The sequence below is a fragment of the Mirounga angustirostris genome, unplaced genomic scaffold (genome assembly GCF_029215605.1).
Source record: "Mirounga angustirostris isolate CCGP_5_RB_7025 unplaced genomic scaffold, mMirAng1.0.hap1 SCAF_10, whole genome shotgun sequence".
Taxonomy (NCBI): Eukaryota; Metazoa; Chordata; class Mammalia; order Carnivora; family Phocidae; genus Mirounga; species Mirounga angustirostris.
In genome coordinates this window covers 44,431,667-44,449,123 of record NW_026991718.1, presented here as the reverse complement: position 1 = coordinate 44,449,123, position 17,457 = coordinate 44,431,667, and the positions used below count along the sequence as shown (strand labels likewise).

Below are 17,457 nucleotides of genomic sequence, written 5' to 3'. Positions count from 1 at the left end.
CATATCCTAGGTCAGTCCCGTGTTCATGACTGGAGTCTTGGTCCAAGGTCCAGGGCCACGTGTACATTTAATGTCGATCTCAAATTCCAGACATTCCAGGTTCCAAGATTTTCCTCCCTCTCCTCCCCCATAGTATCTTCTTCTTTTTTTAATATCCGTCAATTCCCCCTTTTCCTCCTTCCACTCAAATCTAAAATTTGCTGATCCTTCAGAATTTTTCCTCCTTCTCTTCTATTCTTTTATTCCTCTCTTCTGACACCTATTAATTCTCCCCCAATATTTTCTTCCATTCTTTTCCTTCTCCTGTCTTACGACACTTGCTGATTCTCTAATATTTTCATAAGCTTTATAAGAACAAGAAAGCTCAGAAATATACATTCCTCTCAATTTCACTTTCCTGTTATGGGTGCTTTTTGTCTCTCTATGCTAACTACTTAGGAAAAGATTAAAAATTATGCCTGGAACAAAAGATCTTATCTGAGCAAGGTCCCTGCATTCTGACAAAGACTCATCCTTTAAATGAAGAGCATGGTGATAGTTACATATGATGTAAACAAATACCATCTATGTTCAGGACTGTAATACTTAATGAAGCCTCATATGTTGGTCCTATGCATAATTAGTGAACATATTTCCCTTGCTATTCTCATCCATCTTGCTATAGGGTTTATGAATATGCACCTCACAAAACCTTAATATATTAATGCATGTAGTATATGAAGGCCTTTACTGGAATGTAGCCAGCTTTTGTATGTTGTATTTGATAAAGTATATGCTCAGAATTAGAACTTGGATTCCTAATTCATATATATAAGCAATCTACAGAAAGCAATTCTTAGTATGATAAAAACCAATAAATTATAGAAGGGTATATTAATAACATTTTACATAAAAGTAAAACACTTCTGTAATGAAAAATGTCTAATAAAGTAAGCAGTCAAAAGACAAATCTGGGAACAACCATTTTTAACTTATACCAAAAATGTACACAATATGTAATGATTTTCTATAAATCAATTTAAAAATATCAATAATTCAATAAAAAATTGTAGGGAATATACACAAATATTTCACAGTAAAGGAATTACAGTATTCTTCATACTACAGTATATCAATCTATCAAAAGTATGCTCAAATAATAAAATAATTGCAAATTAAAACTGCACTGAATCATATAGGAACTCTGTGCGTTCTGCTCAGTTTTTCTGTAAAATTAAAACTTCTCAAAAAGTAAAGTCCCTTAATTAAAGTAAAACTGTACTGAATCTATCATAGTGGCAAAGATCTGCAAGTTTGATTATAAACTGTATGAGCAGGACTGTGAGGAAGCAGAATCTTCACACATGAAGTGAGGGAAGATAAATTAATGTGATGTCTCCCTTTTGGGCAATTTGGCCATATATATCAAAAATAAGAAAATGCATATATCCTTTGATCCCGAAGTTTTACTTCTTGGTATTTATTATACAAATATATTTACATACAATGCAAAATTAACTATGTTCAAGGTTTCTTGTTACAAGACTAGTAATAAGAGGAGAAGAATAGAAATAAGCTAAACATATATCAGGAGAGCAGAATAAACTACGATGCTTTTATTCAATGAAAGACCAGTTCACAGTCCCTGAATCAGATGAGTTTCAGAATTCAGAATTTTTGGGCGCCTGGGTGGCTCAGTCGGTTGAGCGACTGCCTTCGGCTCAGGTCATGATCCCAGAGTCCTGGATCGAGTCCCACATCGGGCTCCCGGCTCGGCGGGGAGCCTGTTTCTCCCTCTGACCTTCCCCCCTCTCATGCTGTTTCTCTCTCGCTCGCTCTCTAATAAATAAATAAATAAAATCTTTAAAAAAAAAAAGAATTCAGAATTTTTGGATTAAAAGGTACTATGGTAATTGTCCATTATATGACACTCCCAGGAGAGACTAGGACAGCACCTCTTTATCCACCACATTAACATTCTGCAGCAATATGTTTGAAAAATCACATTAAATGGTATATAAAGACCATACATTTTGAAGTATCTTCACTTCAGGTCAGCTCAGACAGGGTGAGATTGCATCCCTGGATTGGGCAGAATAGTGGTCCCTCAAGGTGTCCATGCCCTAATCCCTGGAACCTATGAGTTCTAGGGTTATGGGACATTACATTAGGTTGCATATATTTGGTTACATGACAAAAGGAACTTTACAAATTGTAATTAACATTAGGGACATGGAGATGGGGAGATTATCATGTATTTTCTGGGTGAATCCAATATAATTACATGAGACATTAAAAGTAGATGACCATTTCTGGCTGAAAGAAGAGGAAGCCAGAAGAGAAGAGGAAGAGATGTGATAGAAAGGAAAGTCACAGAGAAGGACTATATGCACCACTGCTGGTTTAAGGTGGAGGGGGCAAAAGGAATACAGATGTCCTTAAGGATTAAGAGAGACCTAAAGCCAACAAAGAAATGAAGAATGAAACTGGACCATTTCCTTACACCACACACAAAAATAAGACTCAATATGGTTGAAAGACCTAAATGTGAGACAGGAGTCCATCAACATCCTAAAGGAGAACACAGGCAGCAATCTTGTCGACTTTAGCCACAGCAACTTCTTCCTAGAAACATCGCCAAACGCAAGGGAAGCAAGGGCAAAAATGAACTATTGGGACTTCATCAAGATAAAAAGCTTTTGCAAAGCAAAGGAAACAGTCAACAAAACCAAAAGACAACCGACAGAATGGGAGAAGATATTTGCAAATGACATATCAGATAAATGGCTAGTATCTAAAATCTATAAAGAACTCAGCAAACTCAACACCCAAAGAACAAAGAATCCAATCAAGAAATGGGCAGAAGACATGAACAGACATTTTTCCAAAGAAGACATCCAAACGGCCAACAAACACATGAAAAAGCACTCAACATCGCTTGGCATCAGGGAAATCCATATCAAAACCTCAATGAGATACTACCTCACACCAGTCAGAATGGCTAAAATTAACAAGTCAGGAAATGACAGATATTGGCGGGGATGCGGAGAAAGGGGAACCCTCCTACACTGTTGGTGGGAATGCAAGCTGGTGCAACCACTCTGGAAAACAGTATGGAGATTCTTCAAAAAGTTGAAAATAGAGCTACCATATGATCCAGCAATTGCACTACTGCGTATTTACCCCAAAGATACAAATGTAGGGATCTGAAGGGGTATGTGCACCCTGATGTTTATAGCAGCAATGTCCACAATAGCCAAACTGTGGAAAGAGCCAAGATGTCCATCGACAGATGAATGGATAAAGATGTGGTATATATATACAATGGAATATTATGCAGCCATCAAAAAGATGAAATCTTGCCATTTGCAATGACGTGGATGGAACTGGAGGGTATTATGCTGAGCGAAGTAAGTCAATCAGAGAAAGACATGTATCATATGACCTCACTGATATGAGGAATTCTTAATCGCAGGAAACAAACTGAGGGTTGCTGGAGTGGTGAGGGGTGGGAGGGATGAGGTGGCTGGGTGATAGACATTGGGGAGGGTATGTGCTATGGTGAGCACTGTGAATTGTGCAAGACTGTTGAATCACAGACCTGTACCTCTGAAACAAATAATACATTATATGTTAAAAAGAAGAAGAAGAAGATAGCAGGAGGGGAAGAATGAAGGGGGGAAGTCAGAGGGGGAGATGAACCATGAAAGACTATGGACGCTGAAAAACAAACTGAGGGTTCTGGAGGGGAGGGGGGTGGGAGGATGGGTTAGCCTGGTGATGGATATTAAAGAGGGCACGTCCTGCATGGAGCACTGAGTGTTATACGCAAACAATGAATCATGGAACACTACATCAAAAACTAATGATGTAATGTATGGTGATTAACATAACATAATAAAAAAAATAGGTTAAAAAATGGAGAATTCAGACTGACAGATGCAAGGAACTGAATTCTGCTAAAAACATGAGTGAGTTTGAAAGCAGATTCTCCCCTAGAGCCTCCACAAAGGAAGACACTTAGATTTTAGCCTTGGGAGACCTGGAGCAGAGAACCACAGCCTGTGTTGCAGAAACAACAGAATTGCAGATAATAAATTTGTTCTATTTAAAGAATCTAAGTTTGTGGTAATCTGCTCAGGCAATAATAGGAAACCAATATAATTATCAGGTGAATGATAAACATACTTGTGTGGGTTTTTTTTTTAAAGATTTTATTTATTTATGAGAGAAGGAGCAGGGGGAGGAGCAGAGGGAGAGGGACAAGCAGACTCCATGCTGAGTGTAGACCTACACGTGGGACTCAATCCCAGAACCCCGAGATCATGACCTGAGCCGAAACCAAGAGTCGGGAGCTTAACTAACTAAGCCTTCCAGGTGCCCCCCAAATACTTGGTTTTTAATGCCTTTTTTCCTCTTCCTTTTTCTTTAAACTTTTTATCATATATAAAAATTCACAAATGGTAAATGCATAGTTTAATGAGTTTTCAATAACAATACATCAGTGCATCCAGAGCCCAGATCAGAAAATAGTAATTTCCAACATCCCAGGAGATCCACCCCTGCTTGCTTCCACAGAGCCCTGGCTTCAAATACATAAATGAGTTTGGCATCTTTCTGTTCTTGATATAAATGGAATCATAAAATATGTACTGTCTAGTGTCTGGCTTCTCTCAATTAACTTTGTGTTTGTGAGATATGTTCAAATTATTTTGTGTAATTGTAGATTGTTCATTCTAATTTCTGTGTAGTGTTTCATTACATGGATATACTGCAATTTATTTATCTTTTCTTCTACTGATGGACATTTGGGTAATTTTCACTGTTTGGCTTTAAGAATAGTGCTGCTAGGAACATCACATGTCTTATAGTATGTCCGGGTACACTCTATTCTTAGATATATATCTAGGAGTGAAATACTGAGCAATTTAAAGTTTTATTTTGTTTTTCTGAAATGCAGATGAGGAATTGAGGACCCATACTATGTAGCTATAAAAAAGAATGTAGAAGCTGTTTATGTAGGGATGAGAAAAATTTCTAAGGTATGATTATAAGTGAAAAAAGGGTACAGACCAGAGTATATTGTATTTTGTGTACAAAGGAGATAAGACAATATATTAATACTTGCTTTTATATGCATGAAAAAACTCTTAAAGGATAAAGAAGACAGTAATAAAGATAGCTCCCTTCAAAAACAAGGGGTGGTGGTAGGAATCCAAGAAGATGGGGCCAAAAGTAGGAGCAAACCTCATGCATACATATACACACACGTGTATGTGTATGTATACACACATATGTTTGTATACATGCATATATGTGTATATATATGTACCTAGTTTTTTTCAACTGTGGGAAAGTACTCCTCAAAAATGAAAATAAAATTAATGGTTCACCTTTGTAGAGGTGATATTCCCTTTTTTACACATGGTTACATTTGGCCGTAGAGTTTCTCAGGAAATTACCCACTTTCTAGCCAGTTTCCTAGACAGTAGTGATTGGCTCTAGCTTTTAGCAGTACAGTCCTTCCCCCAAGGCTGGTGCTACCTTCCCTGGTGCTGTTCCAACTCTCACTCTAAGAAGGTGGCTAGAGGCATTGATTGCCCTGTTTTATAATGAAAACAAACAGGCAAACCTAAACATTTTAAATTATTAAATTAAGTGATTGTATTTTAAAGTAAAATATCTTCATTTTGTTTAAGGCTCTAAAGGGAAGATCCTGCACCCAATTTTCCCTGTTTTAAAACCATGGCATGTGTTCCTAAGTGAAACTTCATAAAAGAGAAGTTAGCAAGCTATCTGTTCACCCTAATGAAGACCTGCTGCATATTATCCAAATAGGAAAAAATATAAACCTGAAAAATCAAGAAGTGTTTTTCAAATGGCCAAAATGATGAGCACCTTTGTTTCTTCCATCTATAATAAAAATTCCCATGGCAGCCTGGCCTCCTGAAATGAGCAGCCTCATGGCAAGTCTTGGCTAGCTGAGCCTGCTGGGCCTCCTTACCTCCTCACCTCCTTTGGCTCTGCCCTGGGGGGAAAACACAGGGAGGACAAGAAACCTACTCTGCTGACACATAAAGCCAAAAGACATGATTATAATAATGACTCACCAATTTCTGGCCCCAAGTCAAAGCTCAGTAAAGGCTTATACCCCTGCTCCTCCTCCAAACAGTCATAAATCTGGTTTCTTCTGCATAAGAGGCCTTTATAATTGATGGCTACATTTCAAAGACAAAATAGTCAATAAACTGGGCAAGTTTCCCTATCCATTTCTTGTAAGCCATACATGAAATTTATAACCCTTCTAACTGATCATCACTCCAGGAATGTATTGATTTTTTTTAAAAAACACGTAGTCGACATCTGTGATTGCTGGCTCCAAATAGAACTGATATTTAAACAGCAAAATCATTCTAGTCTTTACATTTGTATGGGATTAACAGTTCCCATCATTTCACCCCATTTTCTGCAAATTTCCAGCCCTGGAAGAATCTGTGATTTATGGTTTTTGTATTGAAGGAACAAATGAGCATTTTTTCAGTGCAGGAGCTCTGTTGAGAATTGGGGTTGGCAAAATTTTAAAGATGTTCCCACCCCCACCCCCAACATTTCTGCCCCTGGTTATTCAAACACTAAACTAGGTATTGTGGTAAAAGAACTTTGCACATATAATAAAGCTACTAAGAAGCTAACTTTAAAATAAGAAGATAATCTTGGATTATCTGGGTGGGCATAATTTAATCACATACACCCTTAAAAGGAGAAGAAGAAGGCAGAAAAGTCAGATGCAGTAGAAGTCAGGAAAGATGAGGAAGGAGGGGAAGACAGAGAGATCTTAAGTGTGAGAAGAACTTGACTTACCACTGCTGTCTTTGAAAATGGAAGAGGGACATGAGCTAAGGAATGTAGTTACTCTCTAGAATCTGAAAACAGCCCCTAGCTGACAGCCAGCAAGACAACAGGGTCCTCAGTCCCACATCACAAGGAACTGAATATTGCCAATAAGCTGAATGAGCTGGGACATAGATTCATCCTAGAGCCTCTAGATAAGGAATACAGCCCTACTGCCATGTTGGTTTCAGCCTTATGAAACCTGGGGTAGAAAAACAGCTGAGGGACGCCTGGGTGGCTCAGTTGGTTAAGCATCTGCCTTCAGCTCTTGGTCATGATCCCAGGTCCTGCAGCAGGCTCCCTGCTCAGCGGGGAGTCTGCTTTTCCCTCTGCTCTTCACCCCGCTGTGCTCTCTCTAACTCTCTCTCTCTCTCTCCCTCTCTCAAATAAATAAATTTTAAAAAATCCTAAAAAGAAAAACAGCTGAGCCATGCTCTGCCCAGATCTCTCACCCACAGAACTGTGAGATGATAAAACGTATTTTTAAGTTGCCAAATTTGTGGTTATTATTTATGGAAACTATAAAAAAAAAACCTAAACATTAGTTTTTATATAAGAAGTAAAATTTTCCTCTAGTACATGACATGGTGTGGGCCTCACACAAAACTTATTATCCACTTGCGAGCATAGTCATCAGCATTCTTACTTGCATCTGCCTCGTGGTGTTATCCTTTCCACTGTGCTCTCTTTGTGAGGAAAAATTGTGACTCTATCACTCATGAGTAAATGTGTCTCAAAGGTTTTTGTCAAGAACTGAGTCTTAGTCATTGTTTTATTTTTCATAGCACCTGGGGTAGAACCTGGCACATAGTTAAATCTTCAATAACCACTTGTTGACTTGAGGTCAATGATTTATGTTTTTCCCATAAATACCATCTGAACACTGTTTATTTTCTGAGTTGTTCTTTCCCGCCTCTATACCAGTTGAGTAATCCTAACTGAGTTGTAGCTGCCCAGAAATGGGACTAGGCAATGTTAACACAACCACAACCCCCCGACACCCTATACTTGTGAAACAGGTTACAGTGTTAAGCTTCAGTCTGTGACTGTGGCTAGAGGTCAGAAGAAACACAAAATGAGGGGTCAGCTGCAGTTATATCTAGAAGTCAGTCTGAGAAGAGTCAAAGGTTGGTCTGTTGATCAAGAAATGCTGGATCAGCTTGTGACCGGCACTGATAGCAATTTCTGCTTATGTTCAGGGTGGGGTTCTAAATTTTCTTTGGAAATTTACCTTACTCTTCAAATTATTTCCAAGGCTTCTTCAGCATATTTACTCCATGTAAAAATAACAAATCCCTCCTAACGAACCAGCTGAGCCCCTTCAGGAAAACTATTTACACATCCTTAGCCCCCAGAATTGGGAGGGAGACTGTGAGAATTGTGGCAGCCACCATTGATAATAATGCTGTTGCTGTGGGAAATTGCCTTGATATAATGGTAGATTCCAAGTCAGAGGTCACGGAACAGAAAGGCTCACTAGTGAAATTAAAATGCTCAAACCATGCAGTTTATTGAAATCAATTCAAAACATTAGGTGAAAATGCAAAGGGAATAGATATAGTAAATTAATACTTAGGAAAAGTGCAAGCAGAGTTGAAAAACCACACTACCTAATTTGGGGCTACACAATTGTAATTAATAGCTTATCTATTGCTATGTAACAAAATGCCCCAAAACTAGCAGCTTAGAGCAACAAATACTTACTATATTACAGTTTTGTGAGTTAGGAATGCAGGAGAATCTTGGAATAGAAAAAAATAGGAAAATTCTGAAGAAATTTGAATAGAATATGAACTTTAGTTAATTAAAGAAAAAGTGAACTGCCTTATTTATTTAAATTTTTTTTTTGAAGAGTTTGTGAGTACTACAAATATTGAGCCTTTACTTCCCATTATTTAAATCTAAACATGATATCTTGGCTGGTTATGAAATTCTATTAGAATAGACCTTCCCCTTAGCTTTTTATGCAAATGGTCTCTTTTCTTCTGGAATCTAATGTTTTGTGGAGAAGAGTGAGAGTAATGTAATTTCCCCCTCCTTTGTAGAACATAAGATCTTTCTACCTGGGTTCAGATATTTATTTATTTGTTAGTTTGTTTATACTAAATTATTTTTTAGTCTTCCATTACATTTTCACCATTTCTCAAGCCTGTCCTCAAAGTTACTGATATGCTTCTTTGTCATCTTAGGTCTAGTCCTTAGTGCTTCCTTACTCTCAGATCTATGATAAATTTTGTTTTTTGTTTTTCTTCTAAATCTTAATAAAAAGGTGATATATATGGAATACAGGCCATAGAGACCAAAAGATTTCTAATTCATCCAATTGAAGAAGAAAAACAGAACAAAAGAATAGAAAAATTAGTCAAGGAAAAAATAAAACTTTACAATAAAGCACTATCTGAATCCAGAACCTTCTGAGTTCCAGAAAAAGAAAAAGAATACTTACTGTCAAGATGACGTGGAGCTAGATGAAGGAAGTTCAAGAATAAGAAAAAATATCACCATCATAACTTTTTCTCCATGTCGTTGTATCTTCCATCTTCAGTACTCTCTTCATTGATAGCTTCTAGTTCTTTTGAGAATACAAAAACAATTTTGCAAAAGTTTTCTTCTTTTTTTTTTTTTTTTTTGATTTCAACATGTATTCTGTACTTGAACTTCACTTCTAATGTCTATGTCCTTCTTTTTGTTTGATACAGTGTATTTACAGAGATCCAAGGCCAGATTGTCGTTTTACATACCTTTGAGTAGAAGTTATATCTGTGTCGTTATTTTGCCTTAGAAAAAATACTGGAGGATTCCACTCAGCTTCTTTCTTTGCTTCCCTGGATACTTTTCATTTTTCACTTAGTGACTGAATTGGTGGTTTGTAATCTCGGTTAGATCTTGTGTTTTTTGAGTGTGGGAGGTGGCAGTGGTATCTGGAGTGAACTGACAGTTGGCTGCTGGTAATTTTAATTTGGGTAAGCTCTCTCTTAGCGCTTGCCAAATTTGCAATACCATCTGTCAGAGGGCTGTATGTGCTCCCTTGATTAGAAGTGTGAGGCTACCTCAGAGTTAATCCTTTACCTTGCTTTGAGGAGAGCAAGTTTCATGTTGGCAAGTGAGTGACTGTGAAATCCCCTTGGTCCCCAAACTTTTGGTTGCATTGTTCTTAACTTACCTGAATTGACTTTCACCTGAAACTGCAAACCTGAATCTCAGCTCATTGTTGCCCAGTATTCTCTGCCCTGCTTCATCTCGTATCATTTAGGACTCTTCCTGAGTGAAGAACCCTAATGGCTTTAGCAGTAGGGTTTTTGTTTGGTTGTTTGTATAAGTAAAAATATAGAAGCTGAGCTAATTTTATGTAGGGAACTGATCTACCACCAGAGACCCAGTGTATCTCCAAATCTGTTCTGCCTGCTTCATTTATAGTTGAATATTTTTAAATCTGAGTAATGGACACATGTGGTTTATTACATTATTTTCTCTGCCTTTGTCTGTACTTGAAATTTTCATTATAAAGAGTAAAATGAAATTACCAAAATGGAGAACTCCTATGTCTCTCCTTCTGCTTTTATCATTTCAAAAAAGGGTTGTTTTCAAGGCCTTTTCTTGCCTTTCATCTATATTCAGACCTCTGCACTGTGATCAACATGTAAAGTGTTCTCTGTAGCTTCTTTCTTTTATTTGATCCAGATTTTGTGTTTCTGCTAAGTTTGTCATGTGGACTTGTGGCAGGTTGGTTGAAGATATATTTTACTGTACTATTTTAGACTTTTATTCATTCATATGGTTTCTTTGGAGAAGGGAGTTAAATAAACAAGAACTTTTCCTTGACAAGAAAGTCTACTGAGAAGGATATTTATTAATTAATTTGAGCAGTGGTGTCAATATTGCTCTAAGTTTTTTTTAGATTTTATTTATTTGTCAGAGAGAGAGCAAGAGAGCACAAGCAGGAGGAGAGGCAGAGGGAGAGGGAAAAGCGGGCTCTCGGCTGAGCAGGGAGCCCCACGTGGGGCTTGATCCCAGGACCCTGAGATCATGACCTGAGTGGAAGGCAGACGCTTAACCGACTGAGCCACCCAGGTGCCCCTGAATCTCCCTCACTTTTATCTTGGAGTGAATTTACTAGTTCCAACTCAGTTCTATGCATCCTTTACCATCATTTTCTCTTCTTTGAAATTATAAAACTGCCCAATCCTCTCACTTGGATTCAAGGAGAGTGAATGACAACACTTAGAACTGTGGTGTCTTATCTGTCATACTCTTGCTTGGCCATGTGAGCTGCTTCCTAGAGAAGTAGTCTACACTATTGTAGATATTTTCATATCCTACTGTTTTCTTGTCCCTTGTTTAGCATAGCATGCTACTGTGGTTCATATCAACTGCAAGGAGTCAGTGGTGATGGTCGTGTTAAAACCCAGAATTGCCAACCTAAACACAGTGGTTCTTGGGAGAGCATTTAATTCAGTGGCTGCTTTACAGGTAAAATAGTGGGATCTGTTTTTGAAAGAGAAGAGGGGAAACTGATACGAAGGCAGAAATTTGTGAAAGAGTCCCTGGGGAACACAATAAGCACCTGTTTTGTCTGGAACATGTGGAGCCTTCTTCCCGAATGAACACACAGCCTGCAGATGTCACTGCCATGTCTTCATTATAGGCAATTTTTTTCAGGGCAAGAGAAATTCAGCATAACAGCTGTCACATTATATCTTTTAATATCTCATCCTTTGTGATGAAGGAAGCCATAACCAACCAAGTAAGAAAGAAGTGACTACTGGTGTTCTGACTTAAATCAGTGAAGGTCTTCTTTCCACTTCTGCAAATCTTGAGTATTCTGTAACAGCAGCTCTGAACTGCTTGTACTATGCTCTTCAGGGAAAAATAAAGAATTTGGTGAGATAAAGCTAGCTCATTAAAATTTTCCTCTGTGATTATGTTTTTAATATATTTGGAAGTATTAGAATATCTTCTATTTATAAATAATGATGAGGTTAGATGGTAAGTTCTGTTTTATTCTTTGTTTTTTTTTTTTAAGATTTGTTTATTTTAGAGAGAGAGGTAGGGAAGGAGCCAAAGGGAGAGAATCTCAGACTCCCCACTGAGCACAGAGCCAATGCAGGACTTGATCCCACGACCCATGAGATCATGACTTGAGTCAAAACCAAGAGTCGGACACTTAACCGACTGAGGTACCCAGGCATCCCTATTTTACTTTGTTTTTTAATAAAATATAGAATTAGCAACCCTACTATACTGTCCCATATCTAATTCATGACATTAAAAACCTTGATAAGTACTTCTATAATTCTTGAGTACTCCAAATATGAGATAATATCTATAATGGCACAATGTCTGACACAGAAGAGCATTTAATGAAATGTTTGTTACCATACATCTCTTTATAGCTTTAATACAGTTAACCCTTAAACAATATGGATTCGAACTGCATGGGCCCACTTATATACACATTTTTTTGCAGTACGGTACTCTAAATGTATTTTCTCTTATGATTTTATTAACATTTTCTCTTCTCTAGCTTACTTTATTATAAAAATACAGTGTATAATGTGTATAACATAAAAAATGTGTTAATAGGCTATTCATGTTACTGATAAGGCTTCCAGGCAACATTAAGCTATTAGTAGTTTCCAGGGAGTCAAAAGTTAATACACAAATTTCCTACTATGCAGGGAGTTTGTTTCATGATTTCTCAGAGGATGTAGTTGCCATTCTGCCAACAAATTGCCAACATTTTATGAACTCCCTGTTCTCTAGGATTCTTTCAACAGCCCTGCTTAGAGAATAAAGCTAACATGGCCCTTTGAACTGCCACCATGGGGAAGGAACTATGAGTTGGTAGGCATGAGAATTCAGGTTGCTCTCTTCAAAGCACTCACGATGTGCTTCTGAGAAGTCTTTAATGCCCAGTGACCCCCTCTTCGAGTGACTACTGCTTTCTTATCAATGATATCTCTAGATCCATTTGCTATTCCTATCTATTACCAGGGACACCCAACTGGTAATCCTCCCTCACATCATGATAGCACTGAATCACTAGTTAATTGCTGCTTCTCCTAATCCTACCTCAGAAATAGCACCCAATACAGAAATGGGACCCTTCTCAGAATCTTTCATTAGGAACCCAATTTTACAAAAGATGCATTTCTCCTCCCTCTTGGATAGCAGCACATAGTTCCTTTGGGGTACCCTCCCTCACTGACGTGGGTTATTATATCTGACTTTGCCCATGTAAAACCTTGTCTCTGGTGGTCTTTGGTGGATAGGGCTTTTGCAGAAACAAAGTGTTTATGACCTGTATCACTCACCCTCCCACCACAGGTAGTACCAACTCCTCTCAATTTTGTCCTGCTAATCTGAAAAGTTTTCATTTTACCCATCCTTTCTGTGCTGCTTGCTTCAGAACCAGAAAACAAACAGTTATACCCCAGGGATTTCAGTATGTTTATACCTGCCATCAACTTTTTTTGCCACACAAGTCTGAGACATAGAGGGGTGGGTAATACCATCTGAGGAAGAAGTAAATTTTGCCATCTCTGAATTCATAGCAGAGAGAGAGAGCAAGGCCCCACATATGGAGGTGATTCATTCAATATTGCTGAAGGAAAGTCTTAGGACCTAAAATATAAAAGATAAATAATAAACTTGGGGTAGAGATGTCAGGGCAGGGTGGAAGTGTGGGAGTGGACTCTGTTTTATGTATCTAGAGTTTGACATGTAGCCCTTTTAGGCCTTTTAAGTGACACATACAAATCTGTAGTACTTAGGTAGTTCCAACTATTTTCACAGGGTCACTCCAAATTGAGCAGCTCTGACATAGACTCAAGCCCTACTCTTGTTATTCAGTGCCTTTTCAGGAATGATTTTATTTCTGATTCTATTAACCCTGTGAATTTCTCTCTGGTAGAGTTAAATAAAGAACATGTTTCTTTATTTCAGTAGAAAACTATGCACCATCTACAGCATACCCTTTGGATCATCAGAGTCTAGCCATGCTCATTGTCATTGTCTTTGAGCTGTTTTGCAACTCTTTATATAAATTGTAGGTAATGTATATGTTCCCATCTAGTAGTGATGTGATCCCACTCCCACCCACCTGTGGGCAAAACAGTCCCATTTGCAATTCATTTTGTCCATTTGCAATTCATTTTGACATTTCTTTTACCCATATAAATAAATCTGTGCTGTTTGACTTTTCTTTTGAACTCCTTATAATTTCTGCCTGCTTCCCTCATATGAGTAAAATAAAGTTTTTAACATGTGTTCAATCAGTATGAGAGTCTGATTTTACCTTTTTCTATACATTATCTTTGAACAGTATCTATTTCACAGGATTGCCTGTGAATGCCTCATACTTAATCACCATTTTGCTTTGGTCCATGAGTAAAGAATTGAGTAACATTAGGGATTTTTACGGTTTCTCTGAAATTTGTCAAAATGTTCACTTTAGGTACCAACTTATTTCACAAAGGAAATTCATTACACTTTAGGGAGGTGGAAATTATGCCATCTCAGAGAAAAATGCAGTGCAGTTTACTTGTAGAGATGGCTTGGGGTCAGGGGTTTGTATGCTTAGCTATTTTGTTTTTGTTGTTATTGCAGGATTTTTGTTTAGGGATGTATACTCCTTTATCTCTTCTCAGCATTTTTTATGGTTCTAATTTATATATATGTATATATTATATATATATTTAAAGATTTTATTCATTTATGTGGAGAGAGAGCACGTGAGAGCACGAAGTGTTGGGGAGGGGCAGTTAGAGAGGGAGAAACAGACTCCCTGCTGAACTAGGAGCCAGTTGCCAGATGTAGGGTTCCATCCCAGGACCTTGAGATCATGACCTGAGCTGAAGTCAGACGCTCAACCAACTGAGCCACTCTGGTGCCCCAGGTTCTAATTTATATTTTTAGAACAAGAGAGTGAGATGGTTCAATTGACCTTGGTGTTGTGAACATCCCTCTTCTCTAGATTGTTTCCCACATCATTGCAAGATTTGCGTCCTTTCTCTGGATCTGTTTCCTCATCCATTTGTGAATACCAGTCCCCAAGAAAAACTTTTTTGATCATTCTTCCACATCTTGAAGCATGCAAAGTGCTGGAAATCACATTATCTCCGCTTCCTGTGTTTTCTCACCCAGAGATAATGCACGATGTGGAAATAAACAAAGACCACCATATTACAACAAATAGACTGTTTATTCAGAGCTTGCTATAACAAGAGTCAGCTGCCATCACTTGCATTTAGCTGAGACAATCCCAAAATCTGGAATGTTCACAGTGTCCTCAATGTCCTTTACTCCCTGGTAGACATGTCCAATATTAACCAGCAGCTGGACATGTATATGCAAGCAGAGGTGACTCTGAGAGTGTGGCTGGCAGGAGTATGGACGGCACACCTTTTACAAGATGTTTGGGTATTTCAGCCTGGTGGGGCTTCTGTGTCTGCACTCCCTGTTGGGGGATTACTACCAGGCCATCAAGGTACTGGAGAATATCGAACTGAATAAGAAAAGCATGTATTCTCGGGTGCCTGAGTGCCAGGTCACCACAAATACTATGTCAGTTTTGCATATTTGATGATGTATCGCTACCAGGATGCCATCCGGGTCTTTGCCAACATACTTCTCTACATCCAGAGAACCAAGAGCATGTTCCAGAGGACCACATACAAGTATGAGATGATTAACAAGCAGAATGAGCAGATGCATGCACTGCTGGCCATCGCCCTTACCATGTACCACATGCAGCTGTGGGAGAAATATGGGGACAAGATGCTACGCATGCAGAAGGGTGACCCACAGGTCTATGAGGAACTTTTCAGCTACTCGTGCCCCAAATTCCTGTTGCCTGTGGTCCCCAACTATGACAACGTGCACCCCAACTACCACAAGGAGCCTTTCCTGCAGCAGCTGAAGGTGTTTTCCAATGAAGTGCAGCAGCAGGCCCAGCTCTCTACCAACTGCAGCTTCCTCAAACTCTACACCACCATGCCTGTGGCCAAGCTGGCTGGCTTCCTAGACCTCTGAGCTGGCTCGGAGTTCTGGATCCAGCTCCTTGTCTTCAAGCACAAGATGAAGAACCTGGTGTGGACCAGTGGCATCTCTGCCCTTGATGGCAAATTTCAGTCAGCCTCTGAGGTTGACTTCTACATCAATAAGGACATGATCCACATCACAGACACCAAGGTCGCCAGGTGCTATGGGGATTTCTTTATCCAGCAGATTCACAAATTTGAGGAGCTCAAACCCTGAAGAAGATGGGACAGAGACCCTGAGTACATTCACACTCTACTTAGGAACTTACTTTGAGGTCTCTCTAGGTGGAGCATATTTTTGTCACTGTGAAGCCTTTACCTAGATCAGCCATCAGCCATTCAGTTGAGTTGAAGTTTATTTGAATTAAGGACTGAAATGCTTTAAATAGGTCTCAGTAAAAGATCTTTGGAGTCAGAAAAAAAAAAAAAAAAGATCATCTGGGTTACAGGCTGTTTCTTGGGTCAATGCTGTTTAAGGAGATCGAAAAATAATGAGCTTAAATGCCCATGGCCTCCATTTTCTTATCTGTAAAAAGACTGACCAACATTAGGAGTCCCGGTTTTTTCCCTCAAAAAAATGTGAAGCTGGAAAGATGGCGGAGGAGTAGGGGACCCTATTTCAACTGGTCCCCGGAATTGAGCTGGATAACTACCAGACCACTCTGAGCACCCACGAAACCAGCCTAAGGTGTAAGAAGATCTGGATCTCTACAAACAGAATATTGAAGGCAGTTGGTTTTGAGGTACAAAGCGGAGAGCCGTGATCCTGCGGGCAGATATCAGAGGATAAACGGTGGCGGGAGGGAGCCTGGCCGTGGGGATCCTACACCGCCGGTAAGTGACAGCCTCGCGCGCTTTGGACGGGCACAGACTCGCAGACCGGTAGCGTCGGGAAAGGACTTTAGGGCAGCCCCCAGGGTGGAAAACCAGACTGGCAGGGTCATGCACATGTGAACTGCAGCCCCCTAGACAGAAACCGGAGCATCGGTCGCACGCATGCGAACTGCAGCCTCCGCGACGGAAACCCGGTGTGCTGGGGTCCTGAGGGTGAGCTGCAACCTCCAGGGGTGGAAACCCCAAGCGGCAGAGTCACGCACGCCGCGAATTGGTAGCGGCTGGCGGTTTAGAAGCACAAAGGGCAGAGATGTGCCCCGACCTGGAGGCAGGACTGGGGGCGCTGCGGAGGGGCGCACAACCCAGGACGCTGCAGTTTATAGCAGCACGGACAGAAATGGAGACAGTGAGGCCTGGAGAGCTCACTGAAGAACAGACTGAGGTCTCTCTGCTCTGAGGCAGAGTGTTGGAAACGGTCTCTTCTGTTCTGACTCGCGGAAGAGACACGGAAAGCCGCCAGGGAAAGGCGCCAGAGAACAAAAGCCCAAAGACTGATTCCCACTGAGCCCATCCCCCGCCACAGCAGTGCAGGGCAACTCCGCCCAAATAGGGTTGCCTGAGTAACAGTGCGGCAGGCCCCTCCCACAGAAGACAGGCTGGGAAAACAAGAGGCCAGCAACCCTAAGGTCCCAAGAAAACAGGTGCATCTTGC

The 17,457-nt window shown here is 39.7% G+C and overlaps 1 pseudogene; it reads left to right on the top strand.

Moving 5' to 3' along the window:
* The first annotated feature begins 5,117 nt into the window (after positions 1-5,117).
* Positions 5,118-16,151, top strand: LOC123841003 (eukaryotic translation initiation factor 3 subunit L-like; annotated as a pseudogene).
* The last annotated feature ends 1,306 nt before the right edge of the window (positions 16,152-17,457 follow it).